This window comes from Anser cygnoides, chromosome 2 (genome assembly GCF_040182565.1).
Source record: "Anser cygnoides isolate HZ-2024a breed goose chromosome 2, Taihu_goose_T2T_genome, whole genome shotgun sequence".
Taxonomy (NCBI): Eukaryota; Metazoa; Chordata; class Aves; order Anseriformes; family Anatidae; genus Anser; species Anser cygnoides.
In genome coordinates this window covers 152,083,103-152,097,679 of record NC_089874.1, presented here as the reverse complement: position 1 = coordinate 152,097,679, position 14,577 = coordinate 152,083,103, and the positions used below count along the sequence as shown (strand labels likewise).

The following is a 14,577-nucleotide window of genomic DNA, read 5'->3' as shown; positions in this document are numbered from 1 at the left end:
TCTTCAAACCTCCAGATCTAAAGGAACACTTTGGCTGCAGCCTAAAAGCCACGTGTACATAAGCTCCCGCAATGCAGCCAGTCTTCTTCCCATGACCTGCCAGGAAACAGCAATGTAGGCATGTAACCAAATTAAAGCCCAAACCTTCAGCCCGGTCCTTGACCTGAATAGTGAGTGAGGATCCGGATCTTGCCATTTGTACATGATAGTTTATATGCAGCCAAAGTAAATAGTGTAGTCAGAGGTCATGGGACTAGATTTTGAAAAGTCCTGCATAAAGAAGAAATCTCAGAAAAGCAAATTTAAAAAACATTAATGTCAAGAAAAGTAATTCTGATTGGTATATTCTTTATCTGTCGTGACTAGACAGATGAAAATCTATGATAGCATTTTTTCCTTTAAGGTCATTTTCTTTTTTCTTTTATTTATTTCTTGGGTTTTATTTATTATTTTTTTTAACAGGCTCCGTACTAATTTTCCTCACAGAATGAGTAACAGAAATATGACCCTTATGCACCTTTTGTAGTTAATTCATTAGGTCAACTCTAACCACTAAGCCTCTTGTCAGGTTATTTCTATTAGTGATAAGGTGCAATTGACCTTAAAAGTCTGAAGCCAGGTAGATAAGCCTATTCCACGAGGTCTCTTGGCTCCACCCTTGTTAGGTGAAATCTGCCAGGTGTGGATCATTTGACCTTTGCTATATAGGAAGCATGAGGAGCTATGGGGGGAATTGCCTCCCCAGGGGAGTTTGAGGCTTGGGTTATCTAGGGTGCTTGTCTACTGTGGTGAAATGGACACGGTGTTCCCCAGTAGGCTGCTTTTTCTTCATGTTTTCTACTATCTCTGTGAAATAGTTTTAGAGGTTGTATGAGTTAGCTACGTTGGTGGTGCCTTCTCAGTACAGTAAAACCCTGGTAGTACAACTTCACCATGAAGTAGTTTGGAAGTGACTCAAGTTCAGAAGCTGTCAGGTAAGCGTTCCTGGGTTCTACAGTTGTTTAATGTTGAGGAGTTTAAGTATTTCCTTCACCTTGTCTGTTTTCAGTGAAGTTACTTATGTGGATTCTAAGCTCCCTTCCTAGCCCTTAGAAAAAGAATAAAATAAATAAACAAAAAACAACCTCAGAAGCTCAAGTGCTTACAGGTAAGCCTGTAATTTGAAGAATGTTCTTCAGTATTTGTTAAGATTGAGCAACAGGCAGTGTGGAAAGGGTGCCTTAATGTGAATTCAAGTTTTGCCTTGTGGGAAGTAGGAACAGATTTGGGTGGATACTGGTGGCATTATCATTACTTTTGCTAAGTGGCAATTGTGTGAATGTGCTGTTCATAAAAGAAATGCTGCTTTCACAATATGCAAGTCAAAAGCCTTTGAATTACTAGAAGTTATAGTTTCAAGGAGGTAACTTTAAAGAAAGAAATTATTGTTGGCCATCTCCCCCTGACCCCTCCAAAGACTGGCTCCCTGAAGAAAAAGCGTGACAGGTGTAATTGTTAATAGTTTCAGAGGTAGGGTCAGGGGAAGATGTGTCTTCCTACTTGTTCACTTTCCCTTTCTTCTCCTCCAGGAGTGTTCTGGTAGCTTTCCAAAACTTTGACTCTCCTTGGGATGTTCAGACCAGCATGTTCTTAGCGGTATGTCTCCTGAATGCACTTCAGGTTTTGTCTAAGGTTAAACAAATACTTAAGAGTGTCATCCAGAGATCTGTCCTGAGGCAGGATAGTTACTTGTGGCAGGGAGAGTGGGAGGATACGGGCAGGTATCTAGAGCAGGGGACACCTCCACTGGAAAGACCATGAGGAACCCACAGTGGATGGATTGGCTAAACAACCCTGGCAGTACAGAGAAAGTCTCTACTCTTCCCTACAGGAAGTATGCTATACGGCTAGTGCAAGGAACACAAAAATCAGTTCTGCCAGACTATGTGGTTGTATCTAAGCTTGGAGACAGCAACCGTCTTCAAACTTCTAGATCTAGAGGAACACTTTGGCTGCAGCCTAAAAGCCATGTGGACAAAAACTCCTGCAATGCAGCCGGTCTTCTCCCCATGACCTGCCAGGAAACAGCAATGTAGGCATGTAACCAAATTAAAGCCCAAACCTTCAGCCCGGTCCTTGACCTGAATAGTGAGTGAGGATCCGGATCTTGGCATTTGTACGTGAGAGTTTATATGCAGCTGAAGTAAATAGTGTAGTCAGAGGTCACAGAGCTAGATTTTGAAAAGTCCTGCATAAAATCTGTCAACTGTGCTCATTCACCTAACTCCCTTGGAAATTAATGCACAAATACCATGGAGAACCTAGAGAGAGGTGCTCATCTTCATCTTCAAACACCACAAAGCTGTAAGATTTCTGAATCTGTGTTGAGGCCTATGGTAGCATGCAGCAGGGGAAATTGTTTGAGAGTGCTAATATACTGCAGACAGGTGTGGATCAGGAAAAGTAGTGCCAACAGTCATTAACATAAAACAGTGACAAAAAGATTTAAGCAGATTTCAGAAAGGAAGGAGAAAAAAAAATTGAATTTCTAAACTTAGAGGAAGTAGAACTGTTTGCTATGAAAACTGCTAAGTGTACCAGAAGAGTAAGTTCCCTTTCTGCAGATACAGAATAAACACTGCTACATTCATTTCCCGAGGGAAGCACTAGGAGGTCAGAACTTGATATTCCTATCTATTGATCTAAATTTAGCTTTCAGCAGTCCTTGTCTCCTATACGCTTCCTTCTTCATCACCAGATTTAATGTATTTTCCTGACAATAAAAAAAAAAGTGTCCTCCTCAGAGATCTCAAAAGCTGCCTGGATGTGGTGCTGGGCACCCTGCTCTGGGTGTCCCTGCTTGGGCTCGGTGGGACCGGAGGGCCCTGCCAGCCTCAGACATTCAGTGGCTCTGTGATCCATGACTAGCAGAGATGCTTGTAAATGTCAGCTCTGCTACAAGCAGAGTAGTTGGTGAGTGTTGTGGCACCACCCAGCCGCTCGCTTACTCTCCCCAGGTGGGATGGGGAAGAGAATCAGAGAGGTAAAAGTGCGAGGACTCATGGGATGAGACAAAGACAGTTTACCAGACAAAACATAAGGCACAAGCAAAGCAAGGAATCCCTTCGCCCCGTCCCACCGGCAGGCAGGTGCCAGTCACCCCCAGGACAGCAGGGCTCACCACGTAGCGGTGCCTTGGGAAAACAAACACCACTGCTCCCAGCGCCCCCCTGCCTCCTTCTTTCCCCCAGCTGCCATTGCTGAGCATCCCCGTGGTGTGGGATGTCCCTTTGGTCATTCGGGGCCAGCTGTCCTGGCTGTGTCCCCTCCAGCTCCTGGGGCACCCCCAGCCCCTCTCTGGCAGGGCAGCACGAGGAGCTGGGGAGTCCTTGGCTCTGGGTGAGCGCTGCCCTGCAACGACTGAAACAGCGGTGTGCTGGCACCGCTATTTTCATCACAAATCCCCAACACAACAGCACAGGGGCCACTGTGAAGAAAATTAGCTCTATCCTAGCCAAAACAATGACAGTGTTAGAACATACTATTAGAAAATATATACCATGAAGTAAAATACAGCCTTTCCAAATGATAATGAGTTGGCTACTTCTTGATAGCTGATATAAATTAAAGGCAACCATGATTCTACCTGTGAATGACTGGGAAAGGGAGAAGACTGCTTCCTCCACAAGCAAATATCTGAAATGAGCTTATGAAGAGAGCTCCCAAATGTACAGTAACTGCAAGAAGGCAAGAACAGCTAAGGCCAGTCTGAAGAAAATGCATCGCAGAGAGAGAAGAGCCTAGAAAAAGGGGACTGCTTCCATTTTGTTGTCTACAACAGTTTCTTTTTACTGACATCTGTTTTCCATCTACTTTTTGTTGCTCCAGGCAGGGGTTGTATGTGAAGATACTCAGACTCTGCTACCCAGGCTGCCCTGTTGGCAGCTGTCTGGGATGTTTCAGGAGTGAAAGAAAGCAATGTGTTGTTGGACAACAGCTTTTGTGCCAAAGCTGAAGTGCTTCTGCTAAGAATGGGTATCAGTGAGACGAGTTTTATCCTTAGCTATTTACCAAGCTGCCAAATGCAGTCATCGGGAGGCACTGAGAGAGGCTCAGGGTGCTCTGAGCCAGTAGTAGTGGGAACGAACAAGTAGGGACCACAGAGCCGGACCACAGAGCCTGACCCCAGGGAAGTGGGGTAACAAGCGGACACAGGATGCTCCCTGCTGCCCAAGAAGCCCGTCCTCCCATGCATGGTGCCTCCTGTGCTGCTGACTGAGCTTTCGTATGGTTCTGGTTTATTCCTCAGTCTTGCCAGACCTTGGTAAGCTGATTTACTCGCATCCTGAACCCAGACCACGTTCTGACATTTGAGGAATCCTGGTCTATAATTACCTAATGGACTGTGGCGATGCAAATATTCCTGAGAGATGCGGTCTGAGAAAACAGTGCTGTGTCTTTACTAAAGTAACAAAGAGGAGCATGGTCGTTAGAGTCAAGTAAATGTGGTGCTGCGGCCCATCCATTAAATTCCCTTGCCTGGGATACCAACAGGCATTCTTGTTATTTAGAGCCAAAGAGAAAGTCCTGGAGGCCTCCTGATTTCACATGCAAAGCCACGCGAGGCATTGTGATGACAAACAGACCACGCAAGGAGTGGGCAGGTCCCCTGTGAAAGAAGTCATTAGCCGAGGGCTAAATTCTTTTGGCCACGCTCATGCTACTGCATCATCAAGAAAAAGTCAGCTACACGAATAAGGGTACTTCTTGTTTTCCCTCCATCCTGTTCCCAGATACAGGTGACGGACTCCATAGCTGAAGACAAACCAATTCTCTAAGAGAACTGATTTCACCCACAAACCACAGCTTCTCTGGCTTGGGCTTTCAGTATGTTTTTCCTCACAGATCAGACTGAAGATTTTTTTCTCGAGTTTGTCTTGCCCAATGACACTTCTTGGCTGACATTTCCCCTTCTCTGGCAGCAGCAGAACTGTACTTAATGCCCGAACACAATGTGATGGCAGATTCAAATTGATGGCAGCTTCAGCCCACCCCACATATGCGCCTTCCCCTGCTGTGGGATTAGTAAATGACAAGCGAAGCAGCTTTTGGACCGCCGTAGTCTTCAGGCCACTAAGGCAAAGGAAATTGTGTTTGGGGTTAGTTTGCTTTCGGATTTTAGATTTAAGACACTGTGGCATTAGCTCTGTTGTAAAGGTTTGGCAGATGGCCAGTAACAGAACAACTTCAGCCAACCAGATTTAATGTGTCACTGCACGTGTCAGAGACCTAAAGGTGAATCTGCAGCTGCAAGAAAATCCTGTTTTAATCAGATTCATTGTCATCTATGAAAAAATTGTAGCAGCTCTTTTTCTTTGTGAAGTTTTATCCTATTAGCTTCCCGTAGTTTGAGATTTTCCATCTGTAAATACACCATATGTGTACACACACACAAGTATATATTTGCCTTCAAAAAAGAGACTTATCTCTCAGTATCTGACAAGTGTTAAGTGTTCATAAATGTCTATTTCAGGAAGTTATTTCCTAAAATTTTCTTTCGCATTTTCAATTAGCTCGGTCAAAGTTCCCATTATGTAAAGCCCTGTCTCTGCTGTAGTAGTACTGAACATATTTAAGATTTCTGGTCCATTTTCAAACTTTCTGCTGATTCTCCTTAATTTCTTTCCTTGTCTGCTGTGTTCAGATTTCCCTGCTTCGAAGACCAGTTTGAACAATTTTCCTTTCAATGTTGTGTTTTGTACATAATCACACACATTGTTCTTCAGTATTTGAGAAAGAACAGAAGTGTAATTTGAAGTTTTAGTTTACTTTATGACTGTCCCAGAGTAAAATGCTAACAAAAAATCAACTCCTCAAAGCATTTCAAGGTCTACTTAAGAGTTTTGCATTTGAGATGTTACTGAGTAGTGTTGCCCTTTTTGCTCAAGTGGATCATCAAATTGAAAGACCTTACCAGGACTGTTTCTTCTACTAGAACAGAAATTGTTGATGCAAATTAGATATTTCTTTGTGTAATCTTGCTTATTTGCCCAAAACATGCATGAATCCCGTTTCTGTTTATGCAGAAGAAGCAAACACTGTTAGGAAGTTTCCTTTCACACCCACAACACTGGGTGTGAGACTCCAAGGGCTTGGACCCAAAAAGACCATCATCTTTCAGCCTCTTCTCAAAAGCATAACTATAATTCTCTCTTTCCCTTGCTGATGTTCATAACTTACAGGCAATATTCCATCCCCTTTGTTTTCAACCATTAAAACCTTTCTTAATTTATTTTCCTTAGATCTGGCTATATGCATTTCTCTTCAATTGAAAATAGGGCTGGACTGAGGAAACAATGCTGAGAAGACACCATTTGAGATTAATTTAGCAATTTTATAATCACAAATTGATATAATTCAGACTCTATTCTTGGTCTCCACAGCAGTCTTTTGAGAAATCGTGATGGATAGGTCAGTCTTTTTAATTGTTCCTTACAAAATTAAAGCAAGTATTACAGCACTTCACAAGACAACAGAATAGCTGGAGGACCTCAAAAATTTCATCACAAATATATCAGACCTGAATAATGGAACATGCACAGTCAGTAAGGCTTTGCTGGCATGTGGAGTTCAAAAGAGAAAGTGAACAATGGGGAGAAAAATAACCAGAAAATTAAAGGAAAAAATAAGCATTCACAATATCTCTTCAGTTAATAAGTTTCCTGATTTGGGGACTTTCAAAAAATTATAGATGCTACAGGAAAAAAATCCTAGTTGTTCCATAAGAATCTTTTTTTTTTTTCCCTGGCTGTCAAATTAGCTCAGTCTTAGCTACAAAAAATGGCAACGTTCTCATGGTGTGGAAATGATATAAACCAAAATCCGATGTTCAAAGGTTCTGAGTACCTTTTTGGGATCACAACAACCTAATGAGCAAGCCCTTTTCTGCTGTATACAGCAACCTGGCTGAAGATGGTAGAGCCTTGCTGAACGAGGTCAGCTCTTCCAAGAACTTCGCGTCTTTGGTTCTCACCCTCACCGTGAGACAGATGAACAGCAATGGGCAGAGCTGCCACGAGGCTGAATGCATCCTGGATAAAATCTCAGCATGGAGATCCCTCCCAGGAACGGGAATAAACACTCTAGTTGGCTTTACTCTATGTGAGGGAGAACAGTGACACCTCTAGGAGGTGTGCAAGTGGGCGGGGAGTGCTGCTCTTCATTACATGGCGATGTCTGTGTGTGTAGGGATGCTGCTCACCACACGCCAGGTCTCAGGATGACACTGGAACTGCTTCTCCATTCCACCCTACACGTCTGTGCTGCAAAACTCCCTTTTCTTCCGCAGGGACCTGAGGCAGGCATCTCCTGCGAGCATCTTCTGCAGTGGTCCTTCAGTAAGCGATCCAAAGGTTTTTTTGAGATGCTGACTTTTAGATTAAAATGATGTTAGGTAAGGCCCAGATGTTACATACTGTATTTATGGCTGTCCCAAATCACCGTCATTTTTACAGGAAGCCTGAGGTTTATTTTAGCAAAAATTTGGAGACCTTCCTTTACGATCAGAGTTAAAGCAGCCATTGTAGATAAGGTTTCAGCCTTTTATCTCATTTGCTTTTAACACTGCCTGGCCAAACATGACAGTTTGGTGACTACAAAAAACATTTTTCCTGGATGAAACTCCAAAGAACCACCCTTAAGTAAGCCTCTTACATCTAATTATATCCACCTCATTTTCTCAAGCATTTCCTGTTTCATGTTTTATTAACACTTCAGTGTGTCCCACAAGCCCTGAGGAATGTAACTTTGAATTTGGCCCAGCTTTGATGGGGAAGTTGGACCAAACTACCTCCAGAGGTCCTTCCAAACTAAATTATCTCATGATTTTAAGACTCTTACCTGCTGAAAAAGCACTCAGTTTCATTTCTATCATTTTTATATCAGCAGTTACCTCACCAGTGTGATTATCCTGTTTCATCTTAACCTTGCACTTGCTTATTGACATAAATTTTAGTTAACAAGGTGAACTTCATAAAAATACCATGCCAGTGTTTTCTTTTCTAATCAGCAAATAAGATCACTATGACTTTCCCACATAATTGGGTCTCTTATGAATATTAATATGCATTCAATAATTAATGCATGTCAAGCAGTCTTCTCAGACTGAAACTTTCCTGTTTTTATTTCTATAACACTTTTATAAAGCACCATGAGAAAAGAAATCTCCAGTTGAACAACAGAGTCAACAGCACAGTTTCCACTACATTTGACAGGTTTGGGATTATATCGTGAACACAAAATGTGGAAGAAAAAGATGTAATTCAGATAGCATCAGAACAGGTCATAGGTAACTTCAGAGTTAAATACTTTCTTGAGCTGTGGCTGGGAAGACCAATGAATTTTTCTATATGCCGAATTTACCAAAAAAGTTAATAATGCATATTTAAGTATCCCCTGATGAAGTTCTTGCTGGGTATTTCTAAGGATCTAAAAGGAGCAGGTTTCCTCTACTGCTTAATAATAAGGCTTTCATGCATAAAAAAGGGCTGGGGCCAAGAGAAAAGCTAGACCTTTTTTTGCAATCATTCTTAAAAGGTTAATTATCTAGTTAGAAGACTCTTTATGAACAGGAGCTTTATTGTACCTCCTATTTGCTATCCATTTGGTCTTGAGGTTCTGATTCTGCCAATACGGAGGTGTAATTCTCATGGGAAAAACTCCTTTGAGACAAACTCATGAAGGAGGCTGGGGTCAGCACTAGGCTTTGCAGAGCTCACCATTCAGGCGCTTGAAGTATCTACTCCCTGGTGCAATTAGGAACCTATTCTCACCTTTCAAACAGTGAAGGTTATCAGCCCTTTCAAGGGATAGCCAAGAACTGACCATTTACCTAAATGCTCAGGGTAATTACCTAGGTGCCTAGATAAGGTGCCCAGGATATGGGATACCAAAATCCAGGTGCTTTTATTCTGAAGGAGGTTTAGATCCAAGCTCCTTCCTCCTTCTGCCACTTTACCCATCTGCTGCAGGATATTCTGGTCCCCTATGGAAGTTCTGCTTTGAATGGCATACCCAAATATTCAGCAGGACAAGAAAAACAAATGAGTTATGATACTACAGTATGGTCATTAGAGCATTCAAGGGTGTTGGGTGTTGCGCCCAACAGCAGTTAAGCATTTTATTGAAAACAGTGTTTAGAACATCTATGAATGCCTGGGTGATTACAGCACTTATCTAGATGCTTCCAATGTCCTGGGATGAAACTGGAAAAGAATTTAGGTCTAGGAGAATGCCTCACTTCCGAGCAATTATGGAAAAGAGGCAAAATCTTTCAGCCATGGTTGTACGGAGCCGCATGTCAGCATCTACATCACATTAAATCCTGCAGGTGAAACAGGAGGGGCAAAAACCTGTTCCCCGAATCTCAGTGGGTATCTGTCTAAAAGAAATTCTAAGTATTTGGGTGCTGTAATGACATAGGTGTTGGTATCAAGGCACAATAAACATCTTCAGGTTTTGGCAACAGCTTAGTAACTGCCAGTGTGCGTGTGTGTGTATGTATATGTTTGTATACATATATAAAGCAACCATAGCACCTCTATTTTGGCCAAATACAACTCAAGTGGCCTGACACAGAATCACATGAAATCCCGTTGTGTAACTTCAACATTCTAAAATTTCTTAAAATTTTACAGAATCAAGTCCTACTAAACCAAGAGTAGTAATTTTTCGGATCTTTCTCAAAATTGAGAGTAGGAGACTCAATGAAGAATAATCCATAACTTAAAAAAAATACATGAAGGAAATATTTGCACAGCTCTGAAGTGTTGAAGTCTTCTAAATTTAAAAAGTCTAAATAGTCTTACTAAGACTAGATGTCAGGTAAAACTTTTTTTTTCTCTTTCTCTTCTTAAACCAAAATGTTCAACGTGTGAAAACTTCTAGTGCAACCTGCACTACCTTGCCCAACTAGTCTCAAAACTGGGACACAGAAGTACGACACCCTCACACAGATACTTTATCTGCCTCTGACACCATATAGCAGTATTGCAGGTTTGTAGCCACACCATCCTGTTACTAAAATAATTTTTTCTTCCTTGGAATTCTGTGAAAGAAAAACACAAATGCACATTGAAGCGTCTTAGATGTGTCATGAACAATTAAAGACAGTCCTTGGCTAGAAGGGAAGATTTCATACAGCATACAGACAAAGAGAAGAAAGGAGAATGAAAAACAATAAAATTATCTCTTTAGCTAATTAGGATAGCACTGATAGCTTGTTCGTCCCTGCATTTATTTATAAGCAGAAGTGAATTCCTGGGAAGAATTTGAGTGCAGCAAAGAGATGCCTGGCAAAGAGCTTTGGGAATAATATTGTAAGTACACCTTCTGCCAAATGGTATCAGCAGTAAGAGAGAGCTAAATTTAAATATCAAAGACATTAAAATTGACAAACACACTGGCTGCCAGCCAGATAGCTGAGGAAAGCTGCGTTGTTTGGTTTGTTTTTTAATGAGCTTCTTTTTGGATCCCAGTGAGATGGTAGCAAGCTATCTGTCAGGATGTAGCACTATGGAGGCAGTAAGATGCAAAACCTACATGCGGAAGAGCAATCAGCAGTAGATAAGCACTTTAAAGGCAGTTGACATGGAGGTAATACTTACATCCACGTCAGCAGGAGAGGTCACCTGAGGATGGAGAACAGAGGGTGGGAGGGAAGGCACTGCGGGAGGTTTGGAGGGAACGCTCCACTTGGAGGTGGGAGGGAAGATTTTGGAAAGAAATCCTAGACTGAGAGAAAAAGAGCATCGGAAAGTCATTAACTCCAGCGTGGCAAGGTAGAAAAACACAGGCATTAATAGTAGTGCCAAGAGCAACAGACCAGTCAGAGAGGTTGAGGATGGTGATCAGGCTTGAACCTCAGTTTAGAAGAAGACTTTGAGTGGTATGACTAGGACAAAATCTGTGGAGGAGCGCTGACAGAAGGGGATTGAAACTGGTCTGAGATTAGATCCCAACCATCTTCTGTGTTCCCTTATTGCTACCACAGTCAGTTCATTAATCCAGTTCTTTTTCATAATGGTCTCAGACAGCGAGAGCTTGAGGACATGGCATCTCCATTTTATTCACTTCGACAGCACCAGAGGCCAGAGATGTGAAGGGGTGCGTAGTGGGAGAGGAAGGTGTTTTTTGTAGGGAAAAAATAAATCAACATATTAACTGAAGAAATGCAGTGAGCAAAGAGTGGGGATTAGGGAAGAAATGACACAGTCAGAGGCACAGGAAGGGAAAAAACAAAAGATGTTGATCATCCTATTAAACTGAGATTAGCAGGCCCAATTAACATTTGGTACCTTTGCCAGGATGTTTACGAAACCTGTAACATTACTACAGAAAGTTACGTGTTAATTTAAAAGAAATCAAGAGGCACAGATAACATCTTCTATTGGTAAAATCAAAGCAGTTGCTTGCCGGCTGATCTTGATAAGGCTTCGCGGAAGCAGGATGGCGTTATCCCCAACAGCAAGGTGAAAAAAACCTCTCCAGAACCACTCCCTTAAGCATGCCTTCCTGGGCCTTATTTAGTTTGCATCTCGTTTTCTGCACACTTCTTCATTGATTAACATCTTCATTAATACATTAGGATTTAACTAATACTGGCTATGCAAATTCATTTAATCAAGGTACGAGCTGCAGCTCACGTGCAACACATTGAACTTGTGTCGGGCTTTAGGCCTGCCTTTTCCCTGTCTGCACTCCTGCAGAGCTAAATTCAGCAGTAGGGAAGGACGGGGGGGGGGTTAAAGGGCTTCCTCGTTTATTTTCTAATGGGATGCAGCACATCTCATCTCTCAGCTTCTCCTTCATTGGGGCCAGGGTCTCAAGAAACACGGGCAAGTAGCAAGAACTGCCAGAGATGCCCCTGTGGGGAAGGAAGGAGGAAGGAAGGAGGAAGGAAGCCCTCCCGAGCCTGGAGGGAGCCAGCAGGTGGCTGCAGGTGCCCACTGCTGTGGGGCTGGCTCCTGGAGGAGGTCTGAAGCCCGACGCCAGATGCCTTCGCAAACAGCTTTATGGCGGAGTCCATCCGTAGTTATCCATGCCCCACATAGGCTCAGCCTGCGTAAAAGGATCGTGAGTAAATGGTTGCGTTGCACCACGCGCTGACAAGTCGTACCTCGTATGTTTATAAAGGCCTTTCCTAACCCAGCGAGCTAGGGTACCTCAGTACGTAACTCACCAGAACTCGTTGACTTACACCACCCTTTAACACTGCTGTTGGACGCTTGTCTTGAAGGAGAAAATTGGGCCCTGCAAGCTGCCAACCCTGTGAGTGCCTTGCTTGATATGGCGAGGGGGATTTCAGGCAGAGAAGCAGCTCAGAGCATTCTCTCCCATCTCACCAGGTGGGTATCAGACAGCAGGAGTCAGACAAATTTTCCTCAGAAAGTGATTGGGAAAGATTTTTTTTTATTATTTATTTTCTGTCTTCCCCAGCACTGGCCTGCACGTTGGACTCTCATGCCCCGGGATTTCACAAGAAGGTAGTGCTTTTGGGGATTGTGTGTCAAGGGATGAGGAAATCACCGGGACCGGTGGAGGCATTAGAAAAGGGAGCAGACTGAAGCTTTCTGTAGCTGCACAAGCCAGCAATAAACCGAGAGAATTACACAAGCATTGCACAAGGGAGGCCTGACTGGAAGTGTTGCCTCTGGCTCGCATTCCTTTTAAGCTGTTATAAAACTTTAAATATAATTAATAAATAACCAGGCCTCTCAAGCAGAGATGAGTCCAAAGCTCTGCCCCCTGCATGAACCGAGTTTGTTATTTCAGCTCTTGATATAAAAGTACAGCATATCACCGTGTGCTGTAATGAGCCTCTCAGCTGTAGACTTGCTGCTGGAGGTCAGCCAGGCGGGACGGGCTGCATTGCTGCTGCAAAGGAAACACAAACCCCGGCAGCTTAAATAGGTGGGGTAGGCTAAAGCCTAATTCCCAGGTAGGGTAATGTACCTCCTGCAAGCTGGTGTTTGGATTGAGGGTGAAGAAGGCAGCCTCTTCCCTTTGCTGCTGCCCCACCCGACCGCAGGAGCTTCCCTCCTCCTCCCTTCCCTTCCCCTTGCAGCACCAGCAGGGCTGGGAGATCAGAGCCGTGCTTGTAGCCTTCATCTCCGTGTCCTGCAGTGTCAGGCAGGAGGGGCAGGGTGGCAGGAAAGGCCAAGGAGCCACTGCAGGAAAGGAATAGCCATCCACCTCTTGGCTGTGGGACGGAGGGAGTCTCCAGCTCTCCCACCGCGTCCTTCAGGCGGTTCTGTAAGGGAAAGCTGACAGTTTGCTTCCCCCTCTTCCTTTAGAACATGTTTGTCATCCTTTACAAAGCTGTGGGTTGGCTCTAAAGCTAAAATATTCTCAAATTCTTCAAGTATGTAGGCAATTTTGTAGAGCCATGCTACCGTCTGGCATTTTTATCCACTCGCATTCATGTCTGAACTAATTGATGTGTTCTTGTACCTTTACTGGTAGGACCTGGATTGTGGTGTCCCATTGGCCACTGCTGTGAAATATTAATCCCAAGCTTAAAAACTGTTTTTCTAACGTAACAGGTTGTGTCTGGGCCAAAATGGCCCTGGTCAAGGAGGTATGACCAGACACAAACACAGGAGGGTGAATATAGACTATTATTTCTATTTGCTAATTAGGAATGCTAGTAATTGCATGTTTTTGATTTCCGTTCGGATTTTTTTTTTTAACGTTTCTAAAAATCAGCTCACTTTTATCAAACGGTATAAATAATGGATTTAAGAGTGCAGCTTCTGCCAGCTTTGAAAACATTAGTTATAGTTGCTGGTCTTTAACTGAGACAACATTGACTTAACAATTCCCAGGGCTGGGAAAATCTCAGTGGGTGACAAATACCACACAGAAGGTTACAGAATGACTGTCGTAATTGCCTGCTTCATATTGTAGTATTTTTCAGAATAAGTACAGACTAACAGATTCAAAGGATGAGAAGAAATAAGCACTGACTACCAAAAAATCAGCAGCCAGATGCTCACAGGTAGAGATGAAGAACAGGAATATCACTATAGCTTTATAAAATGTTTGGCAGCTGTGAAGTAATAATTAATATCAGGACTTGTTTAGACTTGTAAATTAATGATGCATGACAAATTGCAGCTCGAAATTGACCTAGGGAGTGCATTAAAATTAAATGTAAAACATTTTGCAGGATTAACACAGAAGATAAAGCCCAGAGAGTACATTAGATGGCTAATTTGTGACCTCTGTTCGATGATCCATGATTTCAACACTAACTCTTATAGTAATATATTCTTATAATAAATTAATTTAGTGTCTTACAGTATTTAAAATTGTGAAAGGCACCTCACCTCATAGTCTACAAAGAACCTTCATACTTCCCAGCGTTGGCTTTGAATTTGGAAACCATTGTACATGTGAGAATACTAAAATAATACATTAAATTGCAGATTTTAACCTAAGAATAAGATACAGTAAAAGTTAGGAAGAATAGGGGAAAAGTCAGAAACAGTAAGTAATCGTTATACCAAGGATCATGGTGGAGTTACTCAGCTAGAGCAG

At 42.7% G+C, this 14,577-nt stretch overlaps 1 long non-coding RNA gene across 1 annotated transcript; it reads left to right on the top strand.

The window, feature by feature from the left end:
• The first annotated feature begins 252 nt into the window (after window positions 1–252).
• Window positions 253–3,218, top strand: LOC106038514 (uncharacterized). The gene is made up of 3 exons (XR_001208668.3): window positions 253–974; window positions 1,569–1,635; window positions 1,871–3,218. It is a non-coding gene; the product is annotated as an uncharacterized lncRNA (long non-coding RNA).
• Window positions 3,219–14,577: the final 11,359 nt, after the last annotated feature.